The sequence below is a fragment of the Canis lupus genome, chromosome 33 (genome assembly GCF_048164855.1).
Source record: "Canis lupus baileyi chromosome 33, mCanLup2.hap1, whole genome shotgun sequence".
NCBI lineage: Eukaryota > Metazoa > Chordata > Mammalia > Carnivora > Canidae > Canis > Canis lupus.
In genome coordinates, this window is record NC_132870.1 from 8,246,288 (window position 1) to 8,261,068 (window position 14,781).

The window sequence follows — 14,781 nt, forward strand, 5'->3', positions numbered from 1 at the left end:
AAAGGAACAGCTGTGGGCTCAGAGAAGTGAAATAATGACCCAAGCTCCCCAAGTGACAGTATTTATTGAAATTCCCTAAGAATCTTGCAACAACTAAACCATTTAGTCTTGACAATCCCGTGAGAAAGAAATTATTTTTTCATATTTTACAAATGAAGAAACTGAGGCATGAGGAGGTTAATTTGCCTAAAGTTACAAGCTGCTAAAGAGCAAAATTGGAATTAGGACATCAATCTTCTAATTCTATTTCAAGTGTCTTTTCTCAACCATTAAGCTGCTTTCTATTATATTACTCAGAATGAGGTATTACCAGAGGGTATCTACAGTCATGAATAGGATACTACCCATAATCCCTCCCAGAGAAAATTATTTCTTCCAATTGTCAGCTAGCTCAAGAGCCTTTCTTTCATGCACTCTCCCATTTGCAGGTTATCCACCAAGACATTATGGACCTACTCCTGTAAAGCTCTTTCCAGTCAATTCAAAAGAAACTTCTTTGGTTTAACTCTTTAATCATTCCCAGATAACTCGAAGGTCTTCCTCAGCATGAAGGATTCCAGAATTTGTATCATCCATTCTCACCTTTCCACCAGTCTGTGACCAACAGGATAGAATAGTTATATTGAATACAAAAAACTGTGGTCCATTAAGCCTATTATAAAAAATAACTCGTAACCCAAAGCAATCTACACATTTGATAAAATCCCTATCAAAATACCAATAGCATGTTTCACAGAGCTAGAATAAACAATCCTAAAATGTGTATGGAACTAAAAAAGACCCCAAATAGCTTAAAGCAATCTCAAAAAAAAAGAAAAGAAAAGCTGAAGGCATTGTGATTCTAGACTTCAAGTTATATTACAAAGCTGTAGTAATCAAAACAGTATGGTATTGGCACAAAAACAACACATAATTCAATGGAACAGAACAGAAATCATAGAAATAAACCCACAACTACATGGGCGATTTATTTTTGACAAAGCAGGAGAGAATATCCAATGGGAAAAAGATTATCTCTTTAACAAATGGTGTTGGAAAAACTGGACAGCAACATGCAAAAGAATGAAGCTGGACCACTTTCTTACACCATACACAAAAATAAGTTCAAAATGGATTAAAGACCTAAATATGAGACCTGAAACCATAAAATTCCTAGAGGAAAAAAAAGGCAGTAACCTCTTTGACATTGGCTATAGCAACTTCCTTCTAGATATGTCACCTGAGGCAAGGGAAACCAAAGCAAAAATAAACTATTGGGACTACATCAAAATAAGAAGGATCTAAACAGCAAAAAGAACAATGAACAAAACTAAAAGATGACCTACTGAATGGGAGAAGGGACTTGCAAATAACATATCCAATAAAGGGTTAGTAACCAAAATATATAAAGGACTTTTCAAAATCAACACCTCAAAAACAATCCATTTTTTAAAAAGGGCAGAAGACATTAACAGAAATTTCTCCAAAGAAAACACCTAGATGGCCAACAGTTAAATGAAATGATGCTCATCACCACATACCATTAGGGAAACGGAAATCAAAACTACAATGAAATATTACCTCGCAGCTGTCAGAATGGCTAAAAATCAACAACACAAGAAACAACAGGTGTTGGAAAGGATATGGAGAAAGGGGAACTCTCTTGCACTGTTGGTAAGAATTTAAACTGCAATGACATGGATGGAGCTAGAGTATAATGCTAAGCAAAATAAGTCAGTCAAAGACAAATACCATATGATTTCACTCATATATAGAAGTTAAGAAACAAATGAGCAAAGGGAAAAGAGTGAAACAGACTATTATAGAGAACTGATAGTTACCAAAGGGAAGGTGGGTGGGAGGTTAAATAGGTGATGGGGATTAAGGACTGCACTTGTTGTAATGAGCACTGAATGTTGTAAGGAACTGCTGAATCACTATATTGTACTCCTGCAACTTATATACCACTGTACAAAATAAATAATAATTAGTGTACTCTACCTTCAAGATAATATGTTGTACAGGTTATCAAAGATTAGGCAACTTCCTTTTAAAGAAGACACAGCATTGTATTTATTCATTCCCTCATTCACACATGAAACAAACATGCATCCAATGTCTACTCTGCGTACACACAATTGTATGTGTTGTGGTGACACCAGTGAACAAAACATAGCTGCTACCTTCATGTATGTCATATTTAGTAGGACACTGACTAAGTTAGCAAATCAAGTGATTTCTGGTAGTGGCCAGTGATAATTAGAATAATAAAGCAAAGTAAGAGATTTAGACTGTGGGAGATGAGGAGAGTTGTTTTAAATAAGTGATTGGGGAGGTCTCCCAGCTAAAACCCAAATGGTGTGAAAGAATGAGTCATGGGAAGATTTGAGGGAGAAGACAGGCATCACTACTTTTGAAACTCTGATCTCCTAGACCCTAAAACCTACAACTATGGAATGGCCTTTCCAATTTAGTTGATTTCTCCCAGTTGAATCTCTTCCTGTCTATACTTACTTAATCCACTCTAGCTCTGTTCACTCCTTTGGGGCCAATTGTTTGCCTTCTGGTTTATTACAGCCAAGAGGTCCTCCAGCCCAGCTCGTCCTCCTAAGCCACCTCATCCTCCAGCTGCCCACATCCCAGCAAAGAGGCAATTTTTCTACTAACAAATGAAAATAAAGACAATTAAAATGATGTGAGGAAATAAGTAGAGATAGCCTTTTGGGTTTTTTTGTAGGGGTGGAGAGAAAATACAAAGAACATTGTGAAGAAGTTTGCTTTTGTGAAAAATCAGGAGAAATAGAAACTATGGGATCTACAACAACAAGAGAGAAAGAGAAATGTCATCAAAAAGGATCATTGTGCAACTCCTAGAATACCAGCAAAACTGGAGAAAACAGGGAAGGAAAGCACTTGTGTTGGTTCAAGCCAGCTATAGCTATATCAAGTGTACTGTCAAGGTCTTGGGTCCTTCTAATTTTAGCACGGATGGAATAGAAAATAAAATTAACAACTATGCCTTGATTCTTGTTCCTGAGTAATATCCCAAGTTTGAAATCCATCCATATGAGAGAATACTGTTTCCAGCTCTCACTGGGACACTAAGCAGCCCCCATTTTCCCTTTGAGACATACAAATATGCCTAAATTACTCAAAGTGTTATCCACAGAGGGAAACACAAATTCCCACAGAAATGACCCAGTGTCCTCTATGAAGGCTAAAGCATGAGTCATCAAACTTCAGCTTTTCATGCATCTTTCTCTACACAAATACTTTACATTAATGTACATCCAAAGAATGAGCCATAAACTTTGGAGAAAAGAAGAGCAGCCTTAGTTTCAAACCAGTGGTCATACCCCCACCATTTATATGCCCATCAAAGAATACCTCAGGAACAGTTTTGAGTCCTGGATCAAGAAATCATAAGGCTTCAGAACCTGTACTCAGTCCCTCAGAGAAAAAGTACAGTATCCGTGTTGATGTCCCTCCTTCTCAAGCTATCAGTAATTCAGTAATTTATCCTATTTTCTGTACTCCTTAAAGACTATGTTTCTTGATCACATAAAAAATTTTTTCAGAAATATAAAGGTGGGGCACCTTGGTGGCTCAATGGCTGAGCATCTGCCTTTGGCTCAGGTCATGATCCCAGGGTCCTGGGATCGAGTCCCACATCACACTCCCCGCAGGGAGCCTGTTTCTCCCTCTGCCTATGTCTCTTCCTCTCTCTCTCTCTGTGTCTCTCATGAATAAATAAATAAAATCTTTGAAAAAAAAAAGAAATATAAAAGTAGAATCTTTCTAAACCTTTCATATTTCCATAAAGTTCATTTTCCAAAGCTGATTTATTTTTCCACAAAACTCATTCATGCATCACTTGACAACTAAGCACTAGAGATATAGAGGCAAACAAAAGAAACAAGAGTCCTGCTCTCCTGGAACTTGCTCTCTGGACTGAATCAAAGATTGAAACACAAAAAATAAAATCATAAAAATAATAGGATAAAATATTGTAAACTCATAATCTTAGAATGATAAGGAAAGTCTTTTTATACACATTTCATGAAAGCTAAAAATAATAAAAGCCTGACATGTCTATCAAAATGATAAAAGACTGACAGATTTAAGAATAGAGTAAAATTCTTGAATTGATAACAAAATAACAACAATGGCAATAACAAAATAAACAAATCCAAAAGATAAATGACAATTTGGAGAAAAACTATTTAATACACACAGCAAAGAGTAAGCATCCTAGTACAAAAAAATACAAATGGGCAGCGTGGGTGGCTCAGCAGTTTAGTGCTGCCTTTCAGCCCAGGGCCTGATCCTGGAGACCCGGGATCGAGTCCCACGTCAGGCTCCCTGCGTGGAGCCTGCTTCTTCCTCTACCTGTGTCTCTGCCTCTCTCTCTGTCTGTCTCTCATGAATAAATAAATAAAATCTTTAAAAAAAAACAATACAAATAAGATAAAACAAAATGGGTAAGTGGACAAAGGACATAACCAGGAAAAGTCTCAGAGAATGATCTACAGTCAATTAACATGGCTCAACCCCACTTAAATGTAAATTAAAACAAATACTTGAGTTTTTATTTAAAATATTTTTAAATTTTCTAAGTTTTAGAATGTCTAAGGGTATGAGAAAATGTTCATTTGCTATCAGAAAAGGTATACATTTTCATTTTTGTTTTTGTTTTGTTGCATTTGTATTTAAATTCCAGTAGTTAATATCCAGTGTAATATTAGTTTCAGGTATATGATATAGTGATTGAACATTTTCATACAACACTGGGTGCTGATCAAAACAAGTGCACTCCTTAATACCTATCATCTATCTAACCTAACCTCCCACCCGCCTCCCTTCTTGTAACCATCAGTTTGTTCTCTAAAGTTGAGAGCCTGTTTCTTGGTTTGCCTCTCTCTCTTTTTTCCCTTTGCTCATGTGCTTTGTTTCTTAAATTCCACAAATGAGTGAAAGTATATGGTATTTGTCTTTCTCTGGCTTATTTCACTTAGAATAATAATCTGAGTTCCACCTATGTCATTGCAAATAGCAAGATTTTACTCCTTTTTATGGATGAATAATATTCCATTGTATATATACCACATCTTCTTTATCCATTCATCAATTGATGGACACTTGCATTATTTCCATAATTTGGCTATTGTAGACAATGCTGCTATTAGCATCAAGGTGCAAGTATCCCATTGAATTAGTATTTTTGTATTCTCTGAGTCAACACCCAGTAGTGCAATTGCTGGATCATAGGGTGGTTCTATTTTTAACTTTTTAAGGAAACTCCATGCTGTTTTCCACAATGGCTACACCAGTTTGCATTTCCACCATCTTGAAATGTGTCTGTCGGCCAACTGTATGCTTTCTTTGGAGAAATGTCTGTGTCTTCTGCCCTTTCTTTTTTTCTTTTTTTTTCTTTCCCCCCCCCCCATTTGGATTATTTGTTTTTGGCGTGTTGAATTTGAAAAGTTCTTTATATATTTTGGTTACTAACCCTTTATTGGATACATCATTTGCAAATCTCTTCTCCCATTCAATACGTCACCTTTTAGTTTTGTTGATTGTTCCCTTTGCTGTTCAGATGCTTCTTATTTTGATGTAGTCCCAATAGTTTATTTTTGCTTTTGTTTCCCTTGCCTCAGGAGACGTATCTAGAAGGAAATTGCTATAGCCAATGTCAAAGAGGTTACTGCCTGTGTTTTCCTCTAGGATTTTTATGGTTTCAGGTCTCATATTTAGGTCTTTAATCCATTTTGAACTTATTTTTGTGTATGGTGTAAGAAAGTGGTCCAGCTTCATTCTTTTGCATGTTGCTGTCCAGTTTTTCCAACACCATTTGTTAAAGAGATTATCTTTTTCCCATTGGATATTCTCTCCTGCTTTGTCAAAAATAAATTGCCCATGCAGTTGTGGGTTAGAAAAACTAAACATTTTTACATTTCCATTTGGAAAGAAATTTGGTTAAATGTATTAAAACTTTAAATATGCTAACCCTTTGACCTCTCAGTGATTTTATTTCTAATAGTTAATCATATAAATATACTTAAATATATGTGCACAAATATATATATTTAATGGTACCAAAAAATTTGCAATAAAATGTTTTTAAGACAATGATTGGGAAATTAATTACATATCATGGAATACTCTGCAGTTATTAGAAAAAATGATGCAGGTCCATGTATACTTATATGAAAAGATATATTATTAACATTGTTATTTTTTCATATATAATATATTTTATATATGTGTATACATATATCAAATTGTGAATAATGATTATTTTTGTAAAAATTAAAATTATGGAAGTCATTTATTTTTTATAACATTTCTAAATTGTCTAAATTATTTACAGCACCATTTTTACCTTTGCAACTAGAATAAATTATAAAGGAGCAAGCCCATGGTTTAATCATTATGTGCTTCTCAGGCATTTATTATTATTTATTATACACTTTTTATCCTTTTTTATATCCTGATGTTATATTGCTAACATAAACTAGACTAGCTATCCATCTACACCTGTATGATTGAACATCATTGCTCAATCGAATGCACAGGAGTTCTGTTATTTGGGTTTCCTAACAAGAGAAGATGCTAGGATAGAACACTCCACAACTGAACAGTTGTCTTCTACTACAGTAGGTGGAGGAGAGCTGTAGAGGACAAAAGGTAATCTGAGTATGTGCATGATACTTATTACCAGTTAGAGTCTTGGACAAAGCCTTTAGGTTCTAATTATGCTGAACTAGGCTGGACCATGTAGGAGCCTGCAGATTTATTCTGTCACTTTAGCTTAAGACTTAGACCAAAAACAGAACATAGAACCATTTTCTTGCCCAATTTCACCCATACCCACATAGCTTATCTTGGCCAATCCACCTGTAACATTGTAAGAAGGTAGGTGAACAAATCAGCATTATCCCTTTTTCCAAAGGTCTAGTGTTGGAAATGCCAAAGCATCTTCTCAATATGTTCTTCTCTCTGAGCCCCAGACTGTCCTAGCTTAGTCTTCTAAGAGTAGAGGCATTCCCCAAGTGAAAGATGCCTAGAAACTCTACCTTAACCCACAAGTTTCATGGGGCTAAGAGAAAAGAGAATTTCAAAGAGAGGTCCAAGAAGAGGGTATAGCCTACTTTCAAGTTTATATATAATACTTTCATCATTTCTACTAAAAATCCCAACTGCCTAACTGTATTTTTGACTGTGTGTGTGTGTGTGTGTGTGTGTGTGTGTGTGTAAAATGTTGGGAATATGGAGCTCCTCCTAGTGGTTGGAGTACGTGGCCATCAGGTTCAAAACTGAAGTCCTAATTTTTTTGTTTTCACTTGTTAATTTACAAATATTTGTAGGGCAATAAAATTGAGGGGCTGAAATCATGCTATCAAAAAGGAAATGATAGAATGACTGAAGAAGGCTATGGCTGTTCTCTTTTTTTTGCAGGAACAACTGGGGAGAATATCAGTCAGGCCAATGGAAACTTTGGGTGACAAGTGGATAATTTGGTGACTGGGTGACGGGCACTGAGGGGGGTACTTGACAGGATGAGCACTGGGTGTTATACTGTATGTTGGCAAATCGAACTTCAATAAAAAATATATTTAAAAAAACAAGTAGATAATTTTAGGAAATCAGCACGTAAGGTTGAAAAATCCTTCTTCCCAAGTTATAAAATATAATAATCCTAGCAATAAGTCAAGGTGATATCCATGCTTTGTCCCAGGAATTGATAAAAATATTAATATGTAGAGGCACCTGGCTGGCTCAGTTGGTTAAGCAGCTGCCTTTGGCTTGAGTCATGATCCCGGGGTCCTGGGATCAAGTGCCCATAACAGGCACACTTCTCGGTGGGGAATCTGCTTCTCCCTCTGCCCCACCCCCTGCCTGTGCTCTCTCACTCTCTCTCTCAAATAAATGAATGAAATCTTTAAAAAAAATGCTAATATTTATAAGCATTCAATAAATATATTTGTTTAACTTGTTGAATAAAGGGCCTAAAGAGCCAAAACTACTTAAGAGTTGGATTTGATTCAAAAGATCTTCATTTCCTATTGTATATGAAGCTCTCTTGGCCTAATGGCAGTCGGTAGTTATCCATGGGCAAAATTCTCATGAAGAAAACAACTGAATTTTAAGCTACTTTAAAAAACAATAGTTTGGGGGGCACCTGGGTGGCTCATTCAGTTAAGCATCCAACTCTTGATTTTGGTTCAGGTCATCATCTCAGAGTCATGAGAAAGTCAAGTAAAAGAAAAAAGAAAAGAAAGTCATGAGTCATCCTGTCAAGTACCCCCCTGTGTTGGGCTCCACACTCAGTGGGGAGTCTGCTTGAGATTCTTTCTCCCCCTCCTTCTGCCCCTCCCCCTCTAAAATAAATAAATAAATCTTTAAAAATAGTTTTAAATGCAAAAATATCTACAGTTTCTTGCCTGACAGCTCCAAGGAACAGCAAAACCCATACAGCCCATGACAACTTAATATGATTTGAGGAATGTTAAAAAGATATATCTAAATATTTCTGACCATGGGGTGCCTAAGTGGCTCAGTTGGTTGAGCATCCACCTCTTGATTTCCGCTCAGGTCATGATCTCCTTGGGATCCAGTCTGGCATTGGGCTACACATGGAGCCTCCTTGAAATTCTCTCTCTCCCTCTCCCTCTCCTCCTCCCCGTCCCCCTCCCTACTGCTTACACTCTAAATAAATAAATAAATAATAAATAAATAAATAAATAAATAAAATCTTTTTTTAAGATTTATTTATTTCTTCATGAAAGACACAGAGAGAGAGAGGCAGAGACATAGGCAAAGGGAGAAGCAGGCTCTGCAAGGAGCCCAATGTGGGACTCATCCTGGATCCTGCTCACACCCTGAGCCAAAGGCAGCTCAGCTCAATGGCTGAGCCACCCAGGCGTCCCAATAAATAAAATCTTTTAAAAAGAAAATTCCTTCCAGGACTGTTCTAACACTTCATTGGATTCATTGTTAACAACCTTTCAAAATCATCTGCATTTGCCTTACAATTTTTGACCAATTGGCTGTTCCTATTAAGATAAAATATAAACGGGGCACCTGGCTGGTGGCTTAGTTGCTTAAGACTTTGGCTCAGGTCATGACCATGATATAAAGCCCCACATGGGGCTCTCTGCTCAGTGGGGAGTCTGCTTCCTCCTCTCCCTCTGCACACACTGCCCCCACCATGCTCACTCTGCCTCGCTCTGTCTCTCAAATAAATAAATAAAATCTTTTAAAAAAAAAAAAGACAAAATATAAGGTTGTTTAAGAAGGAGTTTAATTATGGAAAATCTGTTTTCTACAAATTACATTCTTGTAATAAATGGTCCACTACACTATCTTTTTGAAAGGAATTATAAAAAAAATAGTAGACTCACCAAATAAATTCACTTCAACATTAGCAACTTTGAGAATTGTGGTTTTGACTATTTTTAGAACTATTACCAGTCTAATATCTATAATGATTCAAAGTTTTGCTAAAGCAAGCATTTGAATCAGACTTTGTTGAGGGACTAAGGTACAGCAATTCACTTAGCTTGTATAGACCATGAGACTCGGTGAAGCTTTATTCTCTGTTTGTTTTCACATGTACAGATCTGTTAATGTAATTAAACAAGGAAGAAATTGGACTGAAGTGGCTCTGATGCTTTGGTGGTCTACATAAGCAAATCAAAACTTAAGGGCAGAGTCAATGCACTCCAATTCAAGAAAATGAAACCTAAGAACAACCAGCCACAAACAGACAACCAGGCTTTCCCAAATAAAAAAACCACCTAAGTTTTAGCCAATTAAGTAATTTCCTTATTGATTGAATGAATTGAATGAATATTGTATATAGAAGAACATTCAGTAGATTAATCTCTGTCGTCATGAAATTTTAACTGGAGCCCCAAAGTTAAAAATAGGCAATAAGTACCCTACTAATCTAAAAAGAAGAACAATCATTACCAAGGCCAGTCTTACTAAAAGCTCCTATCAGCCAATACTATCAATCCCTGTCACTAGAACAACCTACTCTCACTCATAGAAATGTTTACCAGGTACAAAATTTTTAGCCTCAGCAGCGACACAGGAGTAAAAGAAAGTCACTAAGAAAGTTCTAAGAAGAAATTAGCATGTTTAAGGAATTGCAAATTTTGAGATTGATATCTGCTTCTCACCTGGTGAATTTGGAAGGGAGAAAGTAATCAACACATGCCAACTATAGCAAAGAAAGGAAGGGAAGCAGCAATTGGGCAAGCTACACGCCTAGGGTTTTACATGGCAAAAGATGTTATATTTCCTATAAGCCAAGTGGATGCCAAAAAAGGAAGTTGTGTTTATGCATGGCCTCTTTGGGTGAGCAGATTCCAGAAGAGGCCCTTGCAGGGATTTAACTTTGGAGCAGGAATTGAAGGGAAAGCCACAAGAAATATGCCTGGAAGTACTTAGTTCCCATCAGAGAAATGGGTAGATCCCCCATAGAAGGCTTCCAAAGAGCCCACAATGCACCCAGGGAGAGACACAGCATGTGGGTACTCCAGGACTCCATGACAAAATTATACCACCAGACCCTTACCCACACCTGTGCTCCTTTTATCTTTCTTCCCTGCTCTCCATCCAACCCCGGAAGAAGCAGTAGCAGCACCAGGATTAGAGATGGAGTGACAGGGCCAGGATGAACAGTGAAATAATATGCCAGTCTCTCTTCCTCACCCAGGTGCCCATGCCACAAGTCAGGCTGAGCAAGGAGAAATGGACAAGTTTTGGATTGGATCTGAAATGAAAGTTCTAGTGTTGTGCCAGACCAGGCTTTCTAAAAATTAGTGTTCTTATAACTGAACAATCAAAAAAAACTTTTAAACTGAAAACATTTTTTTAAAAAAGCTATGCAATTTACCCACAGTGGCAGGGGACAAGGAAGGAAAAACATAGTAAATGGCAGCAGCTGGAAGAAAACAAAGTCTATTCAATAAACCCATTATTTGTGCAAAATGCTTTGCTGGACGTAGCAGGAAACAGGAGATAAACATGATATGGCTGGAGTCTTTGAAAATCTAACAGTCTGGTAAGAAAGGTGAGACATATTCACGAATAACTTCAATACAACAAAGAAAATATATGAGCTATGAGATAAAAGCACAGTGCCATTGCACTGCTGATTCTGTCTCTCCCCCTATGATTTTGATTCCAACTCTCTCTCTTCTGTCCAAACCTCTAAAGAAAAAAAAGAAAAAAAAAAAACCTCTATCTTAGGCAGAGAAAATGAGGTGAAAGACAAAACACAAAACAATTAATTGCTTGTTTATTTGTTATAAAAGATTTTGGCAGACAGCTTTACAAATTAGACTAAGATCAGTTTTAAATTTTAATTATCTTTCACTTAGCCATATAAATCTAGCCCTTGTCACCACCAATAATCGTGTGTGAAAGAGAACTAAATACTATAACCATTTGAAAGGCAGAGGTGGGAAGCAAAATCACTACCATGTACAAGTAACAATAGTGTGAATACTTACAAAACCTAAGAAAATCAATTGGGAAAAAAATGGTACATCAGTTTGAGAGTTCGGTAAAGTAGCTAGATATTAAAAAAAAATTAGTATTGCTGGTGTCTTAACAATAAACATCTGGTAAGCACAGTATTTCCCCTTATCCACAGGGGACGCATTCCAGGACCCCCTGTGGATGCCTGAAAGCACAGAGTGCCAAACCCTATGTATCCTGGAGGGGGGGTCCTGCATGGAGGTACCCATGATACAGTCCAATTGCTAAATTAGGCTCAGTAAGAGATGAACAGCAACTAATAGTAAAAGATAATAATTATAACAATACACTCTAAGGCATGTCATGTGTTCTCTCTAAACACGCTGTGGTTGGTGCTCACCCCTCCGGCGCCGGGAGCTGATGGAGCGCCCAGGCCGCGAGGGCAGCCCCGGCCACAGGCCACTGCCGGATTTCAGCCGGTTGGTCAGAATCCTCTGCTGCCTGCCACGGTTGACCGCGGGCAACCAAAACTGCAGAAGGCAAACTGGAGCCGTGCAGAAGGGGAGACCACCGAGTCAGGAAAAAAAAAAAAAAAAAAAGACACCATACTGGTTGAGGTCACAGAGAAGAGACCAGCACTGGTGGAGCCTCGGCCGGACCTGGGCAGTCTGCTGGGCGCACCGCTCCGCCTGGCCTCGGGCTCTAGGCTCTGCCCATCATTCCCATGGTGGGGATTGTTGCCAAGGATGCAGCCTTGAGAGGGTCCTGCGTTGCTCAGACCATCTGTACAGTATACGTGACTGAAGCCCTGGTCCAGGCCTCTGTATAAACATTTATGGTTCTGGCAGGGGGGTGCAGAGATCTGTAGGACCTGCTGCCACCCAAAACAAGCCTCGCAAGTTCCCTTGCACATTAAAGCTGCCACCACTAGACTGGGGCCGGCTGCCTCTTGCCTTTGTCCCTCCTTGCCTTCTGTACACAGGGACCAGTTTACAAACCAACGTATAACGGTGACCCAAAGTATAAAATATCTAGGAATCGCACTAATAAAAACTGCTGGACCTCTTTTTTTGAAGTCTATATTTTTATTGAGACGATATTTTAAAAGCATTGGGCTGTTTTCCTGATAGCTATTTTGTGTGTCATTTAACCTGGAACCAACAGACTTTGTTACAACAAGATGCGTGACATATGCTAAGACACGATCCAATCAATGGGGGGGAGGCATAAAACATGTTACTTCACACGCATAGGTACTGCTGCCTGTAGTTTTCCTACAGTTTATAACTGCATAACACAAGAATTCTGTGAAAAACTATTTTTCGCAATTACCATCAAAAAATGTATCTCTCTCATGGTGTGTTTATCATTGTTTTTTTTTTAAGATTTTATTTATTTATTCATGAGAGACACAGAGAGAGAGAGGCAGAGACACAGGCAGAGGGAGAAGCAGGCTTCATCCAGGGAGCCCGACGCAGGACTCGATCCCGGGTCTCCAGGATCACGCCCTGGGCCAAAGGCTAAACTGCTGAGCCACCCAGGCGTCCCCATGTGTTTATAATTGTAAGCACTGTATTATTGAACACATTTCTGATAAGGGAGAACTTCCACTTTGGGCACTGATGAGAACCAGACTCTCACTTAGATTTTTACATAACCGATGATTGGAAGAATTTCCGTAAACTGACCTCTGGTTCTGCACATTTTAACTTTTCTTTCTCCCTCACTACCCACATACTTTCAGATGCAGGATCTGTTTAAGATGTGTTCTGACATCATACTGCCATATGATCATACTGACATATGATCTCTTGGTGATGTTCCCATCACCAAGTATATCCACGTAATTGGCTATAGGAGTATCCCTGGAATCCTTTCCTATCCCAAGACTGCCAAGAATAACTTAATTCTGCATGCAGGTTATTCTGAATCTCAACATGTATCCTACTAAAATTCAGACTAAATAATTTCCCAATTCAACTCCCCTATAGCCAGGTATCAAAAGTACCTCAGGGACAGTGTAATGGAAAGGCAGTCTCAGTCGAACAATGAAGGGATTTGGAATTTTAAACTGATGGAGTTTTAAATATCTTACTGTTCCCTGGTATCATAACTATTTCTGGATGAGTAAAAACAGAATTTTCCTTCCTGCACATATTCACCTTCTTTTCCTGACTTTCCCTATGCTTGGAAGAGAAGGCAAGGGGATGGTGGTATTTGTCTTGGCCCCATTCTGTTCTTGCTGAGCTAGACTGGTGTTAGGCTCTTAGTTACAGCAACTTTTACACCACAGTGTGGATCATTCTATTTTCTCAAGTGACTTTTCCACCTACTCAATAAAAATAGCTTGTCTCTTCTCAATGTAGTAAAATTTTAAAAGCTCTGATCTTTTCTTGCCTGATCTTGGCACCCTCCAATCTGAATACAAGAAACAGAATACCATTCTGGTTGTCTTCATAGTAACTACTACTGTTTCTAAAACCAAAATCAGAGCAGATACACATCTTAGGAGGCTGGGCTTCCTTCAGTCCCACAACCCATTTCTCCTGCTAAATAATCCTCAGAGCCTAAAATGGAGAAAAGGGAGGATAAAAGCACAAAATGTATCTGGTTAGCAAAACTTTGGGGCAATGAAATTCCCAATTTTACTTTCTTTATACACTATTCTTGCAACCCAGGAAATCTCATCCATTTCTTTGGTTTCAAACCACCTATAACCCAATGATTCCAAATTCTATATTAGAATTTCCTTCTAAGTTCAAGGTCCACTTACCCAATTCCCATGGAACAGTGTAACTTAGACACATGTCTTAAATGTAACTTATTATCCCTTTCAAATAATTACTTTGTTGTGTATTCCCTAAGAACAAAGGCATTCTCTACCATAACCAATTATCACAACCTAGAAAATAATATTGATTCAATGCTACTATGTAGTCTGCAGGAATTATTCATATTTTACCAATTATCTCAATAATGCTCTTTATAGGGGAAAAAATCACTGATCAGGTATTACATATTACATTTAGCTGCCATGTCTCTTTAGTCTCATTTAATCTGAAATAGTTCCTCAGTGCATTTCTTTTTTTCATTACCTTGACCATTTTTAATGAAGCGGGCAAGTTAATTTGAAGAAGGCCTCTCAACTTGGTTTTATCTGAGAATTCCTCAAAGCTGTATTGTGTGGCAGTATTAACATGGAAGTCGTGTTTTATCCACTTCAGAGCAACATATTAAGCAGCATTCGATGTTTGTCTGCACCGTTACTGTAACATTAACCTTCATCACTTGGTATCAACACCATAAATT